Consider the following 24,213-nt stretch of genomic DNA (forward strand, 5'->3'; position numbering starts at 1 on the left):
CTCTTCCTCCTCTGTCCCCAGATACCAGGATAAAGTTTGGATGCACTATCAGCAGATGGCTGGCATTCAAGATTTTTTTCAAGTTTCTTTTTCAAATGAAGTAGGACACAGATGGTGACGTTCCTGCTTTCCCAAAGCCTGGAACATGAACATAGACCTGTCTGAGCTGGGAAGCTCAAACCCATAGTACCTTTCTGGAGAGCTGCACAAATTACTGCACAGACCAGTTGAGCCTAAAGCAGTCCCACACGTGGCAGTATTTCCCTTCCCCTGCTTTTATCTGAATGGGAGGTTTTGTTCTTCTTGTACTGACCTCACCACACTTGATGCCTGTTAGCAACATCCTTTCAGAAGCTCAAACGAGCTCTGTAGAAATTCCCTGCCACTGTAAGCAATAGACATACATACCTCAGGTAAAATCCTCACTGTCCCCTTCAAAAAATTACCACATCTGAGCTCTTCCACCACCTCATGCAAGGTGCTGGTTGCTCACTCGTAAGGCTCCCTAGATTCTGCAATTCTCACAACTGCTGTCCACCTCCAAGCCAGTGGCAGCTCCACCACCTCCAAGCCAGTGGCAGTGGCACTTTGGCTCATCACATCCCACTAGGCAGTGGCTAGCACTGGAACTGATGGGAAGTGGCCTACTGCCCTCTCTCCTGCAGGAGCTCCTAACTGAGGAAGGAGCAAGACCTCCCAACTCCATTTCATCAAGGACAAACCTTCCACGGTGCTAAATCAGCAAATGCTGACTATCAACCACTGCCCATTTAGGATGGGGAGCAGCAGGAGAAGGAATACCTGGCTCTTACTAGAGAGAGACCCCTTAATTTGGCAGCAGCAGGAGATGCTGGGGACAACGAGGCCACTGCTGTTCCTGCACGGGCAGGCTGGTGTTGTGCAGAAGGAAGCAGGAGCAAGCAGACACACCACTCCTCACGGTGTGCTCCCACCAGGGTACCTGACTGCTGGGTAGGGTAAATGGGCACCAAAGGACAATGGCAGAGAGAGCTCCCCTTGCAGCAGGGTCATTCAGAAAGATGTGTTTGCAAAACCCTTCCTTGTCCCTCACAATGCCACAAAGTGAAAGTAAAACTCCTCATCTTACTTTTGAGTGCAATACCATCGCTATATACTGATACTGTAGACGTTTACACAGTATCAACTTCAGCTTCTACATCAGAAAAAACTTTCCTTAAAAAAAACCCGAAAATAACCAAACCCCTCCCATAATTTCTTTCCCCAAATTCCCCATCAGATTTTCTGGCTATACGTGCAACATCAAAACAGAGAGTAAAGATCAAAGAAGAAAGTATCTCTGCTTGGAATAGACTTCTCAAAGTGTGTCTAAACACACTTTCCATGGAAGACCCAAGTGAGGAGGCAGACTTTCCATGAAGCCCTCAAAGTGCACAGACTCTGGAAAAGGAGATCTCTGAGCAAGCGAGCAACCTAAGGCTTATGCCAGTCCTTCCATCTTCCCCTCTGACCTTTTCTAGGGAAACACTGCATTTGACTTCCTCCTATGCCTATTTAATCAGCAATGTGAAACTTGCACAACCTTACCGGTGTCTCTGTGGTCTTCCCATCAGGGCAGTGAGTAGAAACACACCCCAAAGGAGCAGAACATTCATAAGTCTCCCATGCCCACGGGATGGAAAAGCGAGTGGGGAGAGAACAGATGAATGTTAATCTCTCCTCCTTGCCGCCAGCAGCAGTCTGTACTCTCCCACGCAGACAAGAGGGAGGCTGTACAATTTGTTGAGGCCAAACTGTCTGGAAAAATGCTTGGAGAGAAAACTGATGGCAGATTCTCTTCTCTATCTCTTCGTGTACTGTAGGGAAAGTGAAAGTCAGTCAGAGAGTTGCTGATAGAACATGAGACCACAGGGTCTTTAAGGGTCTGCTTTTATGCAAACCGCAGCGCTGGGCTATGCAGGACTCTATCAGTTCAACATATTCACTGCCTAAAATATTCTGCTCACTGTGCTTGCACTCCGACTTCTTATGGGAAATACTTTCATTGGCAGATTAAGCTTTTTCTCTGATCATAAGAACACAAAGAGGACCTGATACCACTGCATTACAGCTGTTAATTCACAAATGCAGGACTTCTCTCTAGCCTACATGACTCCAAACACCTACTTCCTACCCTGAGTAGGTAGCCAGTAAGCACAAGAAATACTGAGCTTGGAGCAGTTGCCACCACAGACACTTCTTTAACTGATCTGTGCCTCAGAGGTGCCTGTTAGCACACAGGGCTGTACATGTGCCAAACGAGAGCATGGGGGAGAAGCTCCAAGCAGGAAACAGAAGCTTGTCTTAGATTAGCACAGCTCACTCAAGTGTAGTGCTATGCTCAGATTTGGTTTTGATTTGCAAACCTTGCTGTCATTGCCTGAGAGGACGTTTCAAGTTTGGTTAAAATAGGCAAAAAACAAAAGCCAGAAAGCTGAAACAAACACACAAATTAAATTAGCCTGGCAGCAGTAGGTACCTTTAAAAACTATGCAAGATGCACGTTCCTCAAACCCCGTTCTACAGCTTGCTTTTCCACCTCCCCTTCCAGCTGAAGGCAGCATCTTGGATGGGCACCTCCCAGGTCTCCAGCAAAACAGATTCAAAAAGCAGAGAGAGCAAAAGGAGAGCCTCTCTGCTGCAGCAGTTTGAGACATCATCAGCCACCTCTGATCTTTATTGAGAATCCCTCCTCAGCAACCCCAAATCCATACTACAAATGTGTTGCCTGTTGAGATAACTTAGAAGTAAGTCAAGCCCAAGACAAACTTAGCTGCAAGGAAATTTCAAATGGTACTCTGGTGAGCTGGTGGCATGTTTCCAGTTCTCACTGGTAATTCCAGAATTAAAGAGTCCTGGAGTCCCCATACTGCCTGAAGACAGCAGATCCTACCCTCAAACACACGTGCCAGCATTGCAGACGTGGTTTTGATGAATACCTGTCCAGCAAGAACCACTCCAGAGAAACCACTTGCTTACTCCAGCTCACAATAATCACAGTACCAGAGACATACTACAACCAGTATCTTGATCAAGGGCAAAGGGAAAGTTCTTTGGGTAATCTAGAGAAGGATTCTGAACCTTAAAGGGAAAAATTCAGTGAAGAACGAGGCGGGGGAAAAAACCCACTATTTAATGTTAGCGTTTATTAATGTTTAGCCTTCAACTGTGGATAAACAGAGAAGAATCTCTCTGCTTGTGCATATATTTAAAAGACTGTTTACACATGAAGTCCAAAAGGATGTCCTCATTTTATAAATAATTTGATCTGATGACTACATCAGAAAAAAGTGCAACTTAAGGCTACATACAGAGGCAAAATACTTGGCTATTAATGTCTAAACACGGGTCGGGGGGGCAAAGACTAAACATCAGAGTCACTAAAACTCAGCAAATGGTTTATAGTTGAAGCTAAGTGCGTAACATAGTGCACATTCAACATCCACCAAACTGCTGCTCTCCTTCAACGTATGAAGCTGTGCTTGCCAGCAGGACATTTCAGTATTCAATATGAGAGTCTCCTAAATGCAAACATTTCCTCTGCTACTCATACCTGACCACATAAGCCATCCAGCAATGCCTTACTCCTCCTGTGGGGCAGGCACAACACCTCATACACACACCTGTGGAACTACAGGGTCAGGTAACACACAGCATTGGGAGAAGAGGAGACTTCTCTTGCACAGAAATGAGGAGAAAAGGTCCTCAAAAGATTTACTGTCTGAACTCAAAGCCTGTGGCTTTGTTTTCCTTTGTCACATGCTCCTGTATGTACATACAGATGTAGTTACACGTGTGTGCACTTTGCTTAAGATCCATCACTCTGCATGTCAGTTCAGCGGGGGAAACAATGCACACAAGAAACTCTGTGTTGCCCTGTGAAGAAATACTATTTCCAGGTAAAATTTCCTCTTCAGTTTAGCTGAATGCACAGACTTAGTTTCTGGGTTTTTTCCTCAACTGAGAACCCGTAAACAGCACTGTTTGAATACTGTCAGCAGTCGCCAAAGAGGATCGAAGTATTTGCTATCCCAAATTTTTATAGACTTCCTAAACAGAAAAAGAGAATGGATTTTTTAAAATGTTCTCTATTTACTGCTGCAAGCCATAATGCCAGGTCATACTCCACATAAATTGCTTCTTACTTTAAGCTCAAAGCATGCCCTTGTGCAATCAAGAGGCCTGCATGCAGAGGAAAGGAACAGAGGATTAAAAAAAAGGCAGCACACATGTAATTTTGGTGGAGCTAAATTTTCTGTAACTACTGATACTGTATATAGAGTATCTGATATTCACTATCAGTAAGGAGCATCTCACAATGAAGTACAAATCTGTGATTTTAAGAAACACTACATCTCTGACCAAAGAGCAATGAGGACAGCAAGCATTTAACTTGAAATCAGCAACCACACGTGGTAAGAAAGGCCTGCCAGGATGTGATCCTTAATTATGACTTCATTCTGCACAGCTCCCTTGAAAAAGGATCAGCTGAGACATCTTGCCCAAAGCAGCTTCTACAGAGCACAGCTCAACCAAAGAGAAGACCACGGTGCCAAAAATAACAATTATAGAAGTTTTCCCCACAAGTAATGAGGTATCCCTTATAATTCAACCCTATAAAACCAGATTTGTCAAGTTCTAAATTAGGTTGCAGCAATATTTCATTGCACCATAAATCTTCCTACCACCCTAGTAAAGATGCCTAATAATTTAATATGCCATAATTTTATTTTTTTTAATCTGGAACTCATCAAAAATTGCCTAAAATAGGCATCTCTTTTACAGTCCATTTTCTACATACGTACAGATTCCAAAACATAACTTGGTTTGTATTTTTTGCAAGGAAAATCGTTTGCAAAATGCATTTACATGTAGACTACCAAAGGTTGTAATTATCTCTCTTGGGCTTTTTAGGTAGGTCAGTGAACATCCTACAAAGGCTTCTGTATTATCCATGATATTCATTCAGCATCCATTTTTTCAAAAGGAGTACAACCTTTTTAAAGAATTACACCAACAAGTAAAATTTTCAGAGGAAAAAGTGGGTTTCCAGAGTCAAAAACTTTCAGAACATTTTTTTCTTTACATTTATTAAAAGTTTCACAGCCTTTTTCTTGCTGAAACAGATTACTTCACAAGAATGCTGAATTACAACAGCCTCATGTACTTCTATTTCAGTGGATAACATGCACCTCACATAATGACTTCAAAAAAAAAGAAATAAAAGCGGAAGATATTTAAGGGGGGGGGGGGCGGTGCATGAGATACTGCCAGTACTTGTTATAAAAATTTCTAATTCCCATTCCCTCCCAACTAATCAGGTCTGTAATAAAAGAAACACTATTTCAAAGCAGTTGCCATGTCTGTAAATGCCAGCACTGTAAAAAGTTAAAAATATGATCACATCAAGTGCTATGAAAAATACACATTTTTCCTCATGTAATAGATATGATGAAAAAACCTCTAGAACTTTAAGACTGCTCAAAGTTTGAAAAAAAAATCAGTGATGTCATTATTTTCCTTCTGCTTCTGAGAAGTTTACATCCTTGCTTCCTGCTGCCTCGCTTTACTTTTCTTAACCCAAGAAACACAGGACAGGCACCACAGTGCTGGGATCACTGGAGGCAGCCAGGACAAGTCCATTTTACATCTCACCAAGCCTCCTCTAACAGCAACTCAATAAAAGTTGCACTTCCAGAAGCTAAAATAAGAGGTGAAGTGTCCTCTTATTTGCTATGTCTCTATGAGTACACAGTCCAGCTTTTCTTTCCTTTACCCTGTTCAGTCCAGGGTCACAAGCAGCGTAGGGAGAAGCTAGTTCGTGGTCCTGATCCTGCCAAAGCCCACGGGGAAAGGGGCAGAAAGCAGCTAAATGGAGTATGCAGCAATGAAGATGTGTTTCACTACTCTGCCTATCACATGATTCCACTCCCTGCCGTGGAGTCTCCATACAGGGCTGAAGTCAAGATAGTGACTGTCACAACCATTTCACAGCTTGCTGGCAGATCATAGACACAATTTTAAAGACAGAAGAAATACAGAAAAAAAAGTGGGTTTGTTTTTTTTTTTTTTACTTCAAATGCTTTACACTGGGGCAAGGCATTAACAAAAATGTTATTTTAGGTAACGGACTGACTCATTTTTTGCTAAAATTAAAATTTATCAACCAATTCCTAAAGAGCTAGGCAATCTAAAAGCAGTTCCCTGCAAAAAAGCTGAGTTCATACTATTCAAGGAACTTCCTAACCTTGATTTTTAGGCTAACATACAGCCAACCTTGATATTTCTCTCTTGATTTCCACACTGAAACAGCGAGAACTTTATTTTCCCCTTTACTTCATTTACCAAACTGCTGAGTTTTCTGTGCTGCACATTTCCCTCAGGGTGCTCAGGCTGGGTGCCCCTGGAGAGGAAAGGCTGTCTGTCTGGTGGGCTTCTCAGAGGCTGGGGCAGGGGGGAGGCTGCATTTTGCTTTTTCAAAAGCCAGGACTAAGACTGGTAACGGGAAACTGCTTAGTTAACCAATTCTCCCAGCATTCCCAGGAAACTGTCTGTCTGAAAAAGATATCTTTTAATTAAAAACAAAACAAAAAAGCCCCTCATTAACCAATTTGTGTAAGATTAATGCTCAGCTAGTTTTGCCACAGTTTTTAAGTACTGGCTCTTCCAGCCAAGGAGAAAGTGAGGCCAGATTCTGAGAGCTGTTGGGCTGATACTGATCTGCAAAAACTCCATGAAGCCCAGCAAAATTATTCTGCATTTATTTATAGCTCCACCAATAAATGCAAAATCTGGTAAAAACAGTTTTCAGATATTGAAACTGTACAAGCCATAAAAATTTCCTTCTAGACAATTTCTGACAATTGAATTGCTCAAATAAAGAAAGGAGCCACCTCAATACCTGTTTTTCTAAATCTGCTTCCCCAGCCATCTCAGTTAATTCTGTGCATCTACATTTGAAGCTTACCTCTGTTATTCTGCTCTGTGCTTTGTATTTTACAACATCTGTAGTTGTTTATATACATGAAATGCATATTAGAATTTGTTTATTTTTAAACTAGTGGCTGTATAAGTAATACAAATATCTGACCTTGCATTACCAACTCACCAATACTCCAAGCATGAATTTTTATTCACTTAGCACTCTTTTAAAACACACACACATATCCCAAAGGAAAAACACACAAGAAAATACCAAATCTTATCCTTAAGAGTAACATTTACTTACTAAGAAAAGTTATTTCCCTTAACTAGAACACTTTTATAGCTGGGAAAACAATTCATAAAGAATTCACTACATTCACATGCTTGTACATCTATTAGTTAAAATATTTCCCAAGGACATTTAACTAACAGTTATGTCTAACATGCACAGTCATTAAATACTGCTGTCCACAAAATACTACAAACAGAACTATTTGTATAAACAACAGAAGAAAGATAACCTGTTTATCACACAGGTTGATTATCTCACCAATCATATTCAGATTTTATGGCATTACAAGTGACAGTATAAATCTTTAACAATCACAGTTTTGATTAGTCCTTGTACCTTACAGACTTTGCATCTACTACTTCCAATGCACTAAGTCTTGATTTTGAAATCAAGGTACACCAATTAAATTAGTAAAATCCTCAACACTTACTAATCCCCTTCCTGTCTTCCAGTGACCAGAAACACCCAAAACCAACCAATCTCCAACCCCTCTTCCCAGAAGTACGCTTTCTAGGTTTTCATCTATAACAAAAGCTGGAACTTGGCACAACTTTGGTAACTGCATTTTCAAATTAGAAGCCAGGAAATTAGTCATGGTAGGGCAGCATCTCTAGGGGACAGTTTGGGTGGCCACCAGCAGCAAGATGCGTGTGGAAGGCTGTGTGAGAGGGCAAGATTGGTATCTACCACTTCCTCCCTTCTGCCATAAGCATTAGAAAAGCTGAGAGAGTCCTCCCTCCCTGTGGGCTCAACCCCAAGCACAGGGGAGGGCCAGTGCAGGTATTCCCACAGCATCAAGAGAGATCAACAGAGCTGGTGGGGAAAACTCCTCAAAGCCAAAGACATGTGGTTTTGCCAGTTTGGTTAAATAGTGACTTAAGTGTCTCAAGAGAGCCACACTTAGGAAAATCAGACCTCAAACTCATAAAAGATCACAGCTGCAGGAGGACAATCCTTTCCAGTCACCAGCAGCTACACAACAGCTGTTTGACTCAGCAAGGTCATCACAACATCCTAAAACACACCACCTCCTCGCTATGGCAAACCCACAGAAATGGCTTCACACCACCCCCCTCCCCCAACCCCAGTGGGGAAAGTAGGGCACCACCATGCCCCAAATAGGAAATACAATAGGAAATATAACAGGGAAATCTTGCTAGGAGGACTGGGGGCTTTCTTTAGGAGCTGGCTGGTGCCTCAAGCCCAGCACAGAGACTGTGAGACCCAGACGCAGTGTATGACCAGACTCACTCCAAGAGCAGCTGGCCAAAAGCAGTGCTTGTCCCATGGACATTTTAGAAGCAGGAGCAATCCAACCCAACAGATTTAACCTGTTAGACCAAGTGTGTGCCAGCTGCTCACAGCCAGCTCAGCCTCCCCTTGCAGGCACGTTCTCCTCAAGGACAGCACCAACCACCAACACTCTGTCAAGATTTTTTTACTACAATCTGCAAAAGGTCCATGGTGCAAGCAAGGAGACAAACATCCTGCTAGACTGAGGACATGTCCACCACTGGGAAGAAGGAGAAGAAATGGAAACTAGTGGCCTGAACTACAGGATGTTCAAAGCTCAGTGCTGCTCTGCCTACAGGGACACAGTCAAGGAGTCAGAGCCACAACAGCTCTGTGAGCACGGCACAGTGAGAGAACCTCATTTCTCTTCAAGGACATCATACTTCCTAAATGATCTCAGGCAGCCTCCACACTGCTGCAGCACCCTGACCTCACAAATGCCTTCCAAAGGCTGCAGATTAACGCTCTGGACTGTGCTGCCTTCTCTCACTTGCCTCTTCCCACACCTCTCACTAGACTCTCCTCCTTACATAGGTGCTTGGCACAGGTCTGGGCACACCAGCACTGCCCAGCACCAAGAGCTGAGGGAGCCAACATGTCTGAGCAAACCCAGGGGGAGGGAGAGGAAGGAAGAGAAGCCCCCCCCAGCAGAAGAGCAGAGCTGGGATGCCAGCCTTAGCTGGCAGCAAACACAATCTGGCCAAACCTAACTACCCCACCTGCAATCCCAGTTTCAGTGGGCTGCTGACTTCAGACTTCAGAGGAAACTAATTTTTGTGAATGATGCTGTTCTGCTTTATCCTCATTAACATCACTTGCTTATTTTTCCAAAAGCAGAGATACTACCTACCACTTCTGCTCAGGGCTGTGTAACACAACTGGAGGCTTTCTTTTCCACACTGAGAAGCTCCTTACAGAAAAGATTTTAGCTGTCTGTGCTTAGAAAAGTAAGCTTTAGTAGTTTCCCTTTAGCATCTCCACCACACAAACACTACACAGGTTAGAGCCCTTTTTCTGAAACTTCAGATGTTAATTAACAGTGAAAGGGCAGTGTTAATAGTTTTGCTGTTTTTAAGCTTGCTGGGATCATCAAGCAAGGAAAAGAGGGAAATGTTCACAATCAACAGCAAAAAATAAGCTAAAACTGGCTGTGGATCAGTAAGAAAAGCAAAAATTGATGAACAACGCAGGAACAATGGGCTGGGTTATTGAGTTGTATGTACAGACATGACTGTGTGACAGGGTGCAGATTTTTACCACACACAAATATGTGGTGACTTGGAGTTTCTCATTTGCCTTCTGCCATGTTCATTTATGCAGTCTGCTCCCACAGCCCCTACCAAGAGCCATGCTGCTCTCCAACAGCCTGTACTGTCTTCTGGGGAAGGAGAAGCCCACCTTAGCCCAAATAAGAGTTCACCATTTTTTAATGGGTATTTTTGGAAGTAAATAAAGGGCATTTCTGCTAGAAACAATTTTATCCCAGGAAAGAAGATGGTACAACACCAAACTATACAGAGCCATTTGCATTTTAAACTCAAGTTTCAAAATCAATCTTCCTCAGCTATTAAAAAAGATTCAAAAACATGCTGAGTGGAGGCAAAGCTTACACTTCAGACACACTACTTCTCATATTTGAGAGGTTCAGCACAGACACTATCCCATAAACTTTCCAGCATCATATTTATGAGCACATGGACACATTTATTTCTTTAGATAGAAAACATGGAATAGATGACCATCACATCACTGGTGAAAAGTGCTATGTCATAAAACAGCCCACAGCTACTGGAATTTATAAGTTCCTGTTACCAAGTAGCATGTGCCAAGCCAGGCAATCCTGATGAATTACATTAGAAGCCCATAGACTTCTCAGAAATAATTAATTTGCTCAGAGTTGCATGTGCACAAAGACATACATACACTCACATTTCTGAAGGAAAATAAATTCTGACTTCTTACATTCATGTATTTCCCCTTGAGGATAAACCTGTAAGATTATTAACTGTAATAAAGCTCTAAAATGGATGCTAAAATGGTGTTTGAGGGCAGAATCCATCAGACACTCCAAAAACATATATAAGCTAAATTCTAGTGCACTATATAAAGGCAAGTTTCAACTAGAAAGCTTTACTGTGATTTGTGGCACTTTAAAAGCACTCTTGTAACAATTTTAATAGTTTAAAATATTGGAGTTTAGTCCCAAAGAGATGTAGCTAGTGCTAAACTGCCATTTTAATGGAATTTTTGCACCCTCTCTCTATTCTCTACTTTATAAATAAACCTCTAGACTTTTTATTGATTTCTTTTAACATGATAGATTGAGCCTCTCTGGGAGAGAGGGCGAAAGAACAGCACACGAAAAATTACACGTTCACAGTTTGTGAAAGGGACAACAATAACAAAACCCCCAAGAGAAAGCAATTACAACACAATGCATGTATGCTTGTGTTCACTGCTTTCAGATCTGCCTTGTGCATATGTGTATATGTATGTATCTGCCACGGCTTCCTCATTAAATTCACCATGAGAAACAAGTAAAACAATGGTGTACAGTTGATGATGTGCTGTACATCCTTTTGGTTACAAAGCCTAAACTTAACTTCAGCATGTCTGACTTGAGTAGCTTGTGCTCTGAAGTGGTGTAGGACATGCCATCAAAACGATTTCAAAGGTTTTGTAGTAGTCCGAGGTCGACGTTCTGCAGATGCAGAAGTAAAAACACCCAAGAAATTTTTTTCTATTATATATAGCATGAATTAGGGTAAATTAATACAGCTAGATGGTCCTAGAGGGTCCCGTGCCAGACAGCTCACCAGGATACTGTCCCGCTGACCCAAATTCTGCAACCAGCTCTGCCCATGTGAGCACTGCCAAGTGCACTTGTGGTCAAGCTGTGAGATCACTCCTCCTCCCACGATCCAGCTCAGAAACATACTACAGAAACACACCATGGCAGAATAAAAGCTTACTACCCCTGTGCATGGATGTCCACCCACAGGAAGGAGAAACTGTTAGTTTTCTGACACAGAGACAGACCTACTTTAAGTCGTGTGATTCAGTTCTCAGTTGCCAACATTATGCAAGGGATATGCAGAACAGCTCATATTACAGGTTTCTTTCTTACATAGGAAGAACATGAAGGACAACCAAACAAAAAGGAAACAGAATACTGGCAGCAAACTAAACTAGGTAAGTACAGTCAAAAATATTTAGCAGCCTTTTGTCTTTATTCTGTTTGGTTTACCTCTCCTTACTGCAATGTATTTTTTAAAATCTGAATCTGTTCACTATATATGTGACTAGATTAAAAAGATTCCTTGAACACATGACTGTGCAATATGATTTAAATTCTTTGCAAGATCTCACAAACTCCTGTGTGCTTAATTTTAGAAACAAGGACAACAAAAAAAAATCAAAAACCCAACAACGTCTGCCATTTCCATATGTGCTCTATATTTCACTAGTTCTTTACCAGAAATGAAGAAAAAAACCCAAACCAATCCCCGCACCCCCCCCAAAAAAAAATGTTAGGGGAGTTATGTCTTTCCTGACACTTTGAAATATAAGATACTTCTGACTTGTTGGTCACCTAGACATCTGTTACACCCAGTTCCCCCCAGCAGAAACACAGAAGGAGTGGTAATTCAGAGAGCTATTTGTGGAGATAGGAAGATGATGTGATAGCAATATCATGGATAATGGGGGATTCTGGTCATGCAATGCCCCAGAATGATTTTCAGCGGACACAGCTGAATCATTCCAAGTCCAGAGTAAGTACAAATCTCCCCAGATCCTCCTCTTGGTGGTTGTTTCTCAGATGATGGAAGGAGATGCAACATCAGCAATTACTATCACAGCAATGATCCATGGGAAGCAATGCACAAATGTGCAATATAACAGCAACCAGTTATGCAACCTGAACAGCTCGGGATGCTTGACAAACCCAGGGGGAAAGGTAGGTTCAAAGAGTGGGAGTCTGCCAGACTTGAGATTTCATGTCACATCTCCAACCAGCCCTGTACCACCCAAGTCACCAAGAACGGATGCAACACATATCCAGTTCTGTTCCTGGGGGCTGGTACACACATCAGAAGGGACTTTGTGTTTTCTCTGATTTGGCCAAACCACATATAAAGACCCAAAACTAGACCTCTTGACTACTTCTTGAAGGTCACAAGAAGGTCTACAAGTGGATGGTGGAACTGAAAGACCGGCACTGCTGCCAACCATGTTGCTGCTCTGTGAGGAACACGACCTCCAGAGGCCAATGCTTTCAACCTGATCTTTTTGCTGGTGCTCAACTCGCACAATTCTTTAATCCCATTAAGCATCTGATTTTTAAATACCGCTCCGCCTTGGCTCACAGGCACCTGCTACTGACAATTATCAGAGAACATATGTAAGAAAAAAAAATAGCATATGGCCACACAAGTAACAGCAGCAATGAAGTTCTCCTTGCAAGCTCTAAAAAGACAAGTAATTGCAGCACTCCGTGGCGTGTGCAAGCACTGACCGCTCAAACGCGCGGGGTTACACCAACCCAGCACATCCCTCAGCCCTTCCCCCTGCATCCCCCTGCTCCTGGCTATGGCAGAAAAAGAGATGTAAAAAAATACAAAGTGTGTGAATGGATATCGGTGACTCTCGCATGCCATGAGCCCAATACAGAGCTGTTCCTACAACTCTTCCTGCTGGAGGTCCCTGGAGGCCTCCTTGTCTTTCTCCCAGGGCAGAGAGGGCTGTCTGAGACACACAACAAGAAGGGAAATCTCTCCACATCCATTGAAGTGTCAGATGAGTTTGTTTCACTGTTGTTTTTTTTTTAACTTATTGGGATGAATCCCATCCCCATAGCCTCAGCCCTCCCAAAATAGTAAAGAAAAATTAAAATGCTCTACATATAGGGAATTATGGCTAAAAATTTAGCAGGAGAGTTAGAACAATGGTTGTCCTTTTGTCTCTGTGCACATTGGTACCACCACCAGCTCGCTACCAAGTCTGCTGCACTTAAATGCACAAATTCAACATTTCTCCCTCTTCTTAACGTATTTCTTTTTCCTCTGGAAAGTGACTTACTTTAAAAATTGCTTTATGATTAAAAAACACAGCAATCAACTTTTCAAAATGTCAACTTTAATTTGATTTTTGTTTCCCTCCTCTCAGGTCCTCAGGCTCTCACAGGAAACCCCTATGCCTCCATTTTACACTTTGCCACAGCTGTAGCCCTACATCAACCCCAGAAGGGCAGCTCCCACACCTGGAGATTTCTGGTAGAGTTGAGGAGCTCTCAACTCCCTGACAGGGAGCTCAGCTTTGCACATGGGACATTCAGCAACAAATTAAGAGCTTTAGTTCAAAACTTACTCAGTCCCATAAGGGCAGGTTTTGCCCTGCAGGGCTATGGGGACATAACCTACCCAACAATGTGCCACAGCAAACTCCTGACCTGGTCACCAGAAGTGCCAAAAGGCACAGCGCCGTCCTTTGGATGTTTCCTCTGCAGCAGGGATCCTGGGAACGGCGCGGCATTAGGGGGCCACCCAGTCTGGAGGCACACACAGCAAGGAAAGGAGCTACATTCCCACCAGTTTCAAAAGGCTTTACACCAGATCTTCCTTTCTCCTCATTGCACAAAATTCAGAGCATTTATGACGAAGTTATCGACGTGCCACAGTCAGCAAAGCAAGACTTGCAGCACAGAGCTAATGCTCAGTTAATAACCCAACAGGGAGGAGAAAAAACCTCTGAATTTAGCATGGCTGATGTAAGCTGTGATGTCATTTCCACACATAGGCTAGTGAAAAAAAAAATCTTTTTTTTTTTTCAGATCCAAGATACAGAGATAAGTAAATTGCTTGGCTTCCATTTCAAATAAACAGCGTGAGATAACCCCAAAACTTAATAATGCTTCCAGCCTTTGCTCCTGCTCCTCAGAAGACTCAAAGCCTTCGACAGGATCAGCTCACCAGGAGAGCAGTGAGCCAAACCACTTGTACAGGCATGCACCCTCAGCACTGTCCCACCCAGCAGTGCCAGCAGTCTGGTTCTCACTCTTCAACAAGATGTTTGGTTTGGGTTTTTTTTTATTTTGGAGGAAGTAATTTTAAGCAAAGAATAGGAAAAAAAAATCTTGCTCTAACAGCTGTAAAGGATTTTTTGGTAGGATTATGGCCAAAATTAACTATTCTCTAAGGACAGATTAAACAAGCCAAGCAAAACAGGTCAGAAGATCAGAGAGAAAGGGCATCTTAGAATTATGAAAGATGCTCAGCTAAATTAATTTAAAAAAAAAGAAAAAACAAACAAAAAACTTCAAACAGAAGAAACTGGTGAAAGAACAATCTAAAAATACAAAAAACCCCTAAATTTGGGTAACTCAGGAAATGCTGCAGAAAAAATTTACCATTTTTTAAAAATAATAGCTTTCTTTAAATTAAAACCCCCACTTCTTTCCCTCCAAAGAAGTAACTTCTTAATAGGAACTCTGCTGTAACTACTGTGCTTACCTCTTATGCCAGTAAATAATTTCAGAACTTGAGAACATTTGTAAGAAAATTTAACCTGGAGGGTAATTTTCCCAAAATTTCTGTTTGGCAAATGAAAATAGTGTTTTCAACAGATGAATATCCTTCCCTGTAATTGTTATTCTGTTGCCATAATGTAAACTGGTGTTTTACACAAATGCAGCTTGAAACCTACCTACTGAAAGAAAAACAACCCAAGATAAAACCAACCCGCACAGAAGAGGGTAGAACAGTACTAATAACATGTAAGCACAGGTTTCTAAATAGTAAAAAAGAGGTCGTTGCATAATTTATTCATTTTCCTACCAGTTTCACAGATGAAGATAGCAGCACCATGATATAGCCAAAAGATTTTTTTTTTTTTGCCTTTAGCTTAGAAATTTACAAGCCTTTGAGTTTCACTGCGTTTTGTTGTTGTTGTTCACTGGGAAAATACTGTGGAAATAACATTTACCTGCATTCTCAGTCTAGCAGGCTTGCTAAGTGCAGCTCCATAGAGACACATCCCCAGCAAGCACCACAGAGATTTACTGTAAATTGGTGACTAATCCTTGCAGCGTACCCTGTACGTGTATCACTGAGTCAGCCTGAAAGTTTGTTCATTCACTCAAACACCGCTTCTTCCACTCTCCTCTCTCTCTGATCGGCAGGCAGGTGTGAAATCTGCCTTTCCTCCATTCAAGGAGAGCTTCTTACTGCCTGAACAGGCAAAAGGTGCAGGTACAAAAACTTGCTGCTCTTGTAGGGGATTGCCCCAAGAAAACGCACGCTTGCCTACACAACAGCATAAAAACAAACATACCAAAAAAAGAAAGCCCACATTTGCTTTCAGCAAGAAACTTCTGTCTATGCAAGGAAGGAGCCCTGCAGGGAGGGACTCTCCAGGGGGCACAAGCTGACCCTGCTACTGGAAAAACTTCCCGGTTCCCACATTTGGCAATCCAATGTACAAAGCCGGCGAGAAATGCCCAGTTTAAGTTTTACTGGTAACAAAAGCAGTAGCGGAACAATGCAGGTACATATTCTAGATAGCTGTAATGGCCACGTATGACTTTGCATTTGCTGAAGCCTAAAATAAGATGCCCCACTCTTTTGTTCTCTTTTTTTGTTTCTTGCAATTTACATAATTAGCAGTACGGATTTTCCAGAAATAACCTGAAAGTAAAAGTTCTACCTGAAGAAAAAAATAAAGAAAACGAGCTGTTTATGCAAACGATAGCGTGGGGCTTAAATGTAAGGATTTTCCTTACATAACTGAAGCCCATCATCCACTTTGTAATTATGATACTTCAACTAGAAGAATACAATTATTACAGAGTAAAATAAGTACAACAAGGAGCTGCAGTCAGTCATACGCAGACCCAACCTTGCACCTTCTTTCAAACAGTCACACAGGTAGTTCAACCAAATATAATAAGAGCAGGCTTTGCTACAGATGACTAAAAATTGAAAAATCTGGTCCAATACTGAGAACAGAACCTGACAGAAGCCTTCCCATCAGCCAGCTTTATGAAGCAATCTATGTGCCATTGCCCTATAATGTCTGAACTGCAACCTTACTCGTTTTGGACCATCGCCTACTGGCTGAGAGGTGGCCTTTAAAACCAGATGAGCCCATGTTATTTTAATGAACCCCTACTTTAACTAACGATCATGCAGTTAGCCTAGGGATTGTATGCTGACAGACTTCCAGCATCAAAGTACAGTTCCTTTCAAAAATTAGAGTAATTCTGTGGTATTAGTCTATCGTTTATGTATGTGCATGCAACGTCCAGATTAAAACTTCTGAAAGTTGGAAATCGTTGAAATAAAAGTCTGCTAAGACTTAATTTTATCATTCCCACTCATGTTAAGCAGTACCTTACTATGCAGGCAACCACATTTGGCTTAACTTACATTCTTTTCATTAACAAAGCAGTACTTAATCCAATGTCTTTTTTTCTGTGAACCTCCCTTTTCAGGTGTATTATTTCTTTAAATCTAAAGCTGTTTTCAACTTCAAAGACCAACTTTTTACTACAAGCAATATAGAAGCAGTAAAATTCATCCTCTGCAATGCATCTTTGGTTTTCAAGTATATAAACGGTGAAATCTTTTTTCATTTTACCTGCAAGGCATATTCTCTTATTCATGCTCTTTCATTATAATAGCAGCAACTTTAGAAAAGTATTAAAGTAATTATAAACCATCTCTTACAAAATTTCATAGTCCTAAAAAAACCTTTTCTCACTTCAAAAAAATTCTGCCTCTCATTTTCTAATGCCATCACACTCATACAGATAGCAGCAATACCTTTTCATTGTGATCCATGCTGCTCGCATACCAATTTACTGAACTCTGACAGCATAAAACAAGCTTAACTGACAAAAAAAAAAATACAGAGAATCACTGTTCACCATCACAACTGAGAAACCTCTTCAAGTCTTGGAAACACAGCCTGAGTGGAAGAATGAGAGAGAATTTGCCTGCCCATACTTCTGCAAATATTTTGGCTTAGAGGAATTACTGCCACCTTAAATGGAGATATGCCCCTGCCATATTCAGAAATATGTGTTCAACGTAGTTATGAATATGAATCTCACTTCTCCAGACATAAATTGCCTGCTAATTTAGAAACCTCTCTCCACTCCCCCGCTCGGTACCTGATGCTTTGCCACGCAGACCTACTGGAAGACACGGCGATGGTTTGCAGGGCATTCCTGAGGATGGGGAAAGGTCATCAGTGCTTCACTGCTTGTGCTCAGAGACACCTTCTAACAAAGCAGACACTCTGTTCCTACAACCTGTCTTACCCTAGTGTGATCAGGGGGGTGAAAGCCCTTCCAGACAGAGGCAAGAATGCCATTTCTGACATTCAAATGCCTCCATGAAAAGACTGCATCTTGCCCCGTTTGGCATGCTCCTGCTCGCGGCAAGTGTGTTGCCAGGGAGAGTTAGAACTTCAAACAGCTTTACTCAACCCTTTCAAATAAAGTATCCTGGTTCAACATCTCACCACTAAAGCACGTTAGGCTCTGAGACGGTTTTCCGCCTTATTTTTGCCAGAAACTCATTAGAATATCACTGCAAGTACTTGTTTATTATCATTGCTCTGATGCTGAATTCACATTTTTACAGTGATCAATAAAAACTAAATCAGCTCACTACACACTCAGCCCACACATGAAGAAAATTAATTTAACAAGATCAAAGTTGTCTACCTTCTACTGCTGTAAAATCACAACCAGCCTGATGTTTTTTGCCAGTTATCTTTGAAGAATGATTGGAAATGAATAAAAAAATCATTCTGGAAGCATATACTGAAATTGCAGATACAAAACAGAGATAGGAGGACACATGCAAGCAACCACATGGGAGACCTTTGAATTTGAACTGCATGGCAGGCCAAAGCATTAGATCTCTTGCAAAGCTGCACCGCTCAGTGTGGCTGAACATGAAGCATTTCTTCTGCTTCACCAAGATACATAAGGGTTCCTCTGCAACACTAAATATAAGCTTTTGAAAGGTAACCAAAAAACCCCCAAAATCATGCCAGTGAGTTAACATCTGAACTGCTTCCACACATTTCCCTCCAATATACTAGGGGGACAAGCAGCAATAAAACCCCTGCGTTCAGCATTGAGCTATACGTGGCGTGTACTTGCGGTTCAGGTGACTACAGGCTCCAGCTCAGCTCTGGTAATGGCCACAGAGCTCAGGGCTATTTCAAGGCCCACTGTGGCCTAGGAGTCATTGAAGATGCTTTCAGCCTCCCAAAAATGTGCAACGTGCAGCCCTCTCCTTGCGGAAAGCAGCAAGGGGCCAACTCAAACACCACCATCTCTCTGCAAGGTAAGTCCAGCTTCCATGCTCAGGATAAAACAAAATATAAAAGAGGCAGACCAAAAAAAAACAATTGAGATGATGTTTACAAAACTTTAAGTCAATATCTTCAATATTTCAGGGCTTTGGCAGCCTACATTTTAGGGAAAAGAAAGCTCAGTTTAGCTATATAGGGTCTTCCAAGTACTCCTACTTGTGAACCGTGTAAAGTCTGGTCAGCATCCATTATTTTATTTAATACACTGCTACTGTTGCTAAGAATGCTAATTTTAACATCACAAAAAGAGCAAAGAGGTAGCAAATCTGCTTACAAAATAACAACAGCCCTATTTACTAGTCAGAGTTGTTTTTTTCTGGTACAAACAAGATCTTCCGCTAGGACATCTTCTCCACCAGTGGCAAGAGACAGCAAGGCAGCAGCAGAATGAAGCACTGGTGGTACAAGTCCAGGAGGCAGCACTACCAGCTGCACTCCTGCTCCAACACCCAGCACCTACAGACACTTGCCAAAGAAACCCCATCTACCTCCTCCTTCTTCATGAACCGCTGCACTGCCCAAAAGAGTACTTAACTTTTAGTCTCTGATCAAAGTGTTTATTAAAATCACCTCATCTTATGTCTCCAAACTTTCACAGATTTGCAATGCAGTATTTCCTAACTTGCTGTATTTAAAAATTGTATTCAGAATTAAAGTACATGGGATCTCTTTTGAGGAAAAAAATATTATTACATATGAACAACATACTTCATAGCGTATTTCCTGCTCCCCAATAAAGTGTATTCAATTCTGCCTGGAGAACATAGGGCTATTTCAAGTTATGCAAAGCTCTAGCAGCATTCATTTCACAAGGACCCACTTAAGATCATAGCCTTGCAAGAGGAACCATATGCATTAGAGCCACAGGACAGCAGGTATACCTTGCTGACATTCCAGGATTGTAGTGGGTGCTCAGTTAAGAAAATGAAAGAAGTTACTATGTAGGTCATGTGTGGAATTAAAAATTAAAAAAAAAAGCCGAATGTAGCTGTAATTGGCATAACCCTCCAAGTGTAAATAGAGATCCTTTCAAGAAAATGCACTTCTAGTTCTGATTTGGCATGTGAGACATGACAGTACTGGGAAAAACACTTCCCTGCTAGTACAACTGAACTCAGACAGGACCCTCACCCACACAGAAGTATTGCGAAACCCCTCAATGCCCAATAATATTCACTATTCACCAGCAGAATTTTTGGTTTACTGGGGAAAATGTAGTTAGAGTCATTTCTAAACACACCAGCATTAGCTATTTTTTAGTTTTAAATATAAAATCTAGAACACAGACTTCCTTCCTATCTACCATCATGCCCCCCCAAACACACATACACTAAAAATATATAAATAAAGGAAATGAAACTTCCCCATCAATGAAAATTGGGGGGTGGGGGGAAGGGGGAGAAGAAGAGAGGAGGGAGTGGGGAACAAAGACAAAAATTACTTTTTTTTTTTTTTTTTAAGACAGAGGATTTCAGCTATTCTCAAGTTTTAAACTTGCTTTGCAGCGTTGGGTACTTTTTTTTCACAGTCTGACGCTGAAATTATCTAGGATTTGACATTCACTTAAAAAGAAAGTACCTGATATAAATTCTGCACCTCAAATGGCCCCTGTCCTTTAAGAGTCCTGGTAAGCCTTGTTCTAGCCAGATGGCGTGAACAAAAACCTCACCATCAGGGATCCTTTAAAAAGGAGGTGCTGATAATTTAACATTTAGCTTACACCTACCTGTTTTGCTGGGCAATCCTTCCCAATATATATTTTTGCAGTCTTTACACTCCTGGGTTAGCTGGTTTAAGTTTTAGTACCTAAATCTGAGTTTTTGCTTTTTACCGAACATGAGATTTTTGACACAGGGGTGGGGGAAGGGGAAGGAATCAAAAAGACCATCTACAACAATCTTGCTTTGCTATAGCTGCAATGAACTTTAAACATGAAGAGAAAAAATGGCAAAGGAAAACAAAACCTTGCAGCTCTGCACTTCAAGGACATATCACAATGCGGGCTCTATAAAAAATCTTACCATGAGCAGTTGATGAGGGGAGGGAGGGGAAAGACAGAAACCATTTTCTTGCTGAACTAAAGAGACAGGAGAAAATTTGTGACAAGACCCAGGATGGCTGCTTTAGACATTGGTGGGGTGTGGAAACTTGGCACTTGTCACCATGTGCCTGGGAAGTGACAAGAGCCCACCTGAGCAGTGGATGGGAAGCCGAAGTGAAGCAATTTGCCTGAAATTCTAACAAAATTTAGACTGTAAAGTGGAGAATGACAAACTAAAATGAAATTTCTTTTAAAAATCAACTACCTTTTGAGTCTGGCTCATATCAGGATTTTGGGCCTTTCCAGAGCAAATCATCAGTCAATTATGAAAACTTAGGTGGGCTGTTTGTGTGTGACACACTACTCTTTGTTACAGAGTAAGCTGAAACCACAAGACTCATTTCACTCAGAACCTCAAAATATACCTAACGCTCCAGGACTACTCCAAAACCCTGCAACACCCCCACTCTAATGCAAAGAGTTGAAACTTAAAAAAAAAAAAAATAAAAATCACACACTATTAGGGCATATATTTAACAGCATGTCCTGCGTTCCCCAAATCATTATCCTCTCAAGAAGTAACATATATTATGTATTTTCCTTCAAGTTTCTGTGGCAGCAGGTTGTAGCCTGAGCACATTTTCCAGGTTTTCCCCACACAAATCGATGGTTTGGGGTTTTTTTTCTGCTGCTGTTTTGAGCAGGTCCAGGTGAGCCCACATCCCCACCATCACAGAGTGACACAGGCAAGCGAGAAAGAGGGAAAAGAAACTGCTTTCAAAACACTATTCCTTCTGCCCACAGAAACCAACATCCAGCAAGAACTGGTGTCAATATGAGCTGCAGGCACACTGTGTCACCCACTTTGTCCTCCTGGCCAGCCTGGACATACCGTGGCAGCAGCAAGGAGATGATGGTGCAAGAGCCCATTCTCTCATTTCAGATCTAACAGGAGATACTCCCACAAGCTCCCTAAGTTAACTTGGTGCCTAAACGCACGCCGCTCCAAAGTAATTTCAGTGAATCTCTTAAATCTGCTTGGTTTCAAGCAAAGAGTTGTTAAAGACAAAAACAACCCAATAAAATTGTTGCTACTGCTCTTTGAGCCAGGTTCAGACCTACTCTTTGAAGGAAGAGTTGCCTTTCTTAAAATATATTTGAATGTGCTATTTTAGTCTTTATCTTAGAAGGCCGATTTCCCCTCACAGCCCTGCAACTGATTACAGTAATAGGTTTCTCAGAGATGGACAAGTTAAGAAGAGGTTTTGTAACTTCACTTACAGCAAAGCATATGTGAAGGAATTTGCTGCCTTCCTTTTTCTTTAGTTTTGAATGCAGCCCCCCCAGCCCCTCCCCACTTACATAGACGGTAACTCTACTCTTGCAAGCAGTGCCATGGAAGTCAGTGTGGCCACTTGCGCTCCTCACCTTATGTAAATAACCAAGGGTGTGGCAGCTACTCCAGGCAGAATTCACACGTGCACTTGAAGATACTTTTGCCTACTTCTCTCAGGTGGAGGGCAGGCAAAAGGATCCGTTAATTTCAAGGACAGGAAAAATTGTAATTCTGATGATAATTTTTTATTGGAACTGTTCAGCTCTCAAAAGAATGCAAGGGGAGGAAACAAATTGTTTCCACACCAACCATTATTTTGTGTTTGTCAAACGCTGCTTGCTTTTTTTAAAAAAAACAAAAACACAAATACATATTTCTAAGGAAGCTGAAATGAAACTGCCTTATCTCACAGTTATTGTGACACATACTAAGGAGGCGCAATGCAGGGCCCTTGTTTTTTACACTGTCCCACTACAATATTGGCAAAGAGAGAGAAGGGCTTTCTCAAACACTTGGCTGCTTTTTAGGTAACATATCCTCCACTTGATTAGAACAAACAAACAAACAAAAAAAAAAAAAAAGAAAATATTCACAGGAAAATATTAACTTACTGTTTTAGGAAACCTACAGTACTTTACAGAACTGCTCTTCTTATACTTCTCTCACACTCCCTTCCAGATGCCAAGTTATGAGCCCAGTTTATAATTGCAAGTCTCATTGTATCACTTGAAGGATTAAAATGGCCAGAAGAAAAGAAACAACAGAGCTTTGAGTTTAAAATCTAGGAATTCCTTTTTTCCATCTAAGCTAGTTGCACACTACCTAGAAGCAAAAAAGCTTAAAACAAGAACTTGCTTTATGGTCTTCATGAATACTGGAGGATTCTCAATAGGCAGGTCATCATCAGTAACATACAGGTTGAGAAAATGAAATGGCTTAGGCATGGAGACTTTTTCAGTCTATCGAAATACAACATGAGTCAATGTTAGGTAGAGAGGTTAGTCATGCTGTGGTTTATTTATTCTCATGCTGGCCCATGATACTAAACACTGAAGGCAGGATGCCTGCCTAGCTACCTGTGGCCTTATCCCCCTTTCCCGGGGAGGGATGCCAACAGCAGGACATACACTGACAGAGCAGTGTGACTAAGCTCCAGTGTTATCCTATCACCAGGAGGCCAGTCCTTCAGTTCACACTCAGGCCAAGTTTCACAGTGAAGTGCATTACTTGTATTTGAGTTTTTTTGGCTTTTCAAGATACACGGATTATGACCACCATATCACAGTGCTGCTCAGGTCCTCACTGAGGTCTCCAACTTCAGAAACACAAGCTGCTAATCAATGGTAGAACAGATTGTTCTAGAGTGCTCATTTGCACCAAAACTTCCTGAGTAGGGTATACCTCAGCCTTTACTTTTTCCAAAGATTATCAGACTATCCTCTACAGAGGAAAGAAAAACACATACAACACATTTTCTTCATATGAAAAAATCACTTATCTAAATTCTAGGAAAGTCTATTTGTTTTATGCAAAGCTGTATAGAGCACGCATGCAGCACCCCTTCTATTGTAAAATGTGACAACACTTAGAAAAAAGGTAAGGTACCAACAAGGGCATATTAAATTCCGTCATTTCAATGTACAATGAAGTGAAATGGGCTCTTTCTAGATAGATGCACCTTATTAATGCAATGGCTCCATTCTGATCCAACTGAACGTCCAAGACCACAAAGCAGATAAGCAATGACAGCAAAGAGCTGCATGTACCGCATGCAGGAACAACTCATGCACACGCTGGCACTGTAATGATGGGTCACTTCATCGTGACACTAAACCCTGAGTGAGGGCAGCAGACAAATCCCTGGTCCCCAGGGCAGCTCTGCAGGCCAGAGGCCCAAGCAGGATGGGTACAGGCAGCAGAGCG

The 24,213-nt window shown here is 41.7% G+C and overlaps 1 protein-coding gene across 13 annotated transcripts in view; it reads right to left on the reverse strand.

Annotated features, from left to right (window-relative positions):
* The window catches only part of TRERF1 (transcriptional regulating factor 1), a 100,491-nt gene that overhangs the window by 74,619 nt on the left and 1,659 nt on the right, over window positions 1-24,213 (reverse strand). Inside the window, exon 1 of one of the 13 annotated variants that reach the window (XM_059841121.1) lies at window positions 1,567-1,758. The exons of 11 other annotated variants lie outside the window; for them this stretch is intronic. The gene's annotated coding sequence lies outside the window, so the exon portion shown is untranslated. Of the gene's footprint in view, window positions 1-1,566; window positions 1,759-24,213 lie in introns of those variants that run through there. One more of the 13 variants, XM_059841125.1, reaches the window with a different exon arrangement.

The sequence above is a fragment of the Haemorhous mexicanus genome, chromosome 3 (genome assembly GCF_027477595.1).
Source record: "Haemorhous mexicanus isolate bHaeMex1 chromosome 3, bHaeMex1.pri, whole genome shotgun sequence".
Lineage (NCBI taxonomy): Eukaryota > Metazoa > Chordata > Aves > Passeriformes > Fringillidae > Haemorhous > Haemorhous mexicanus.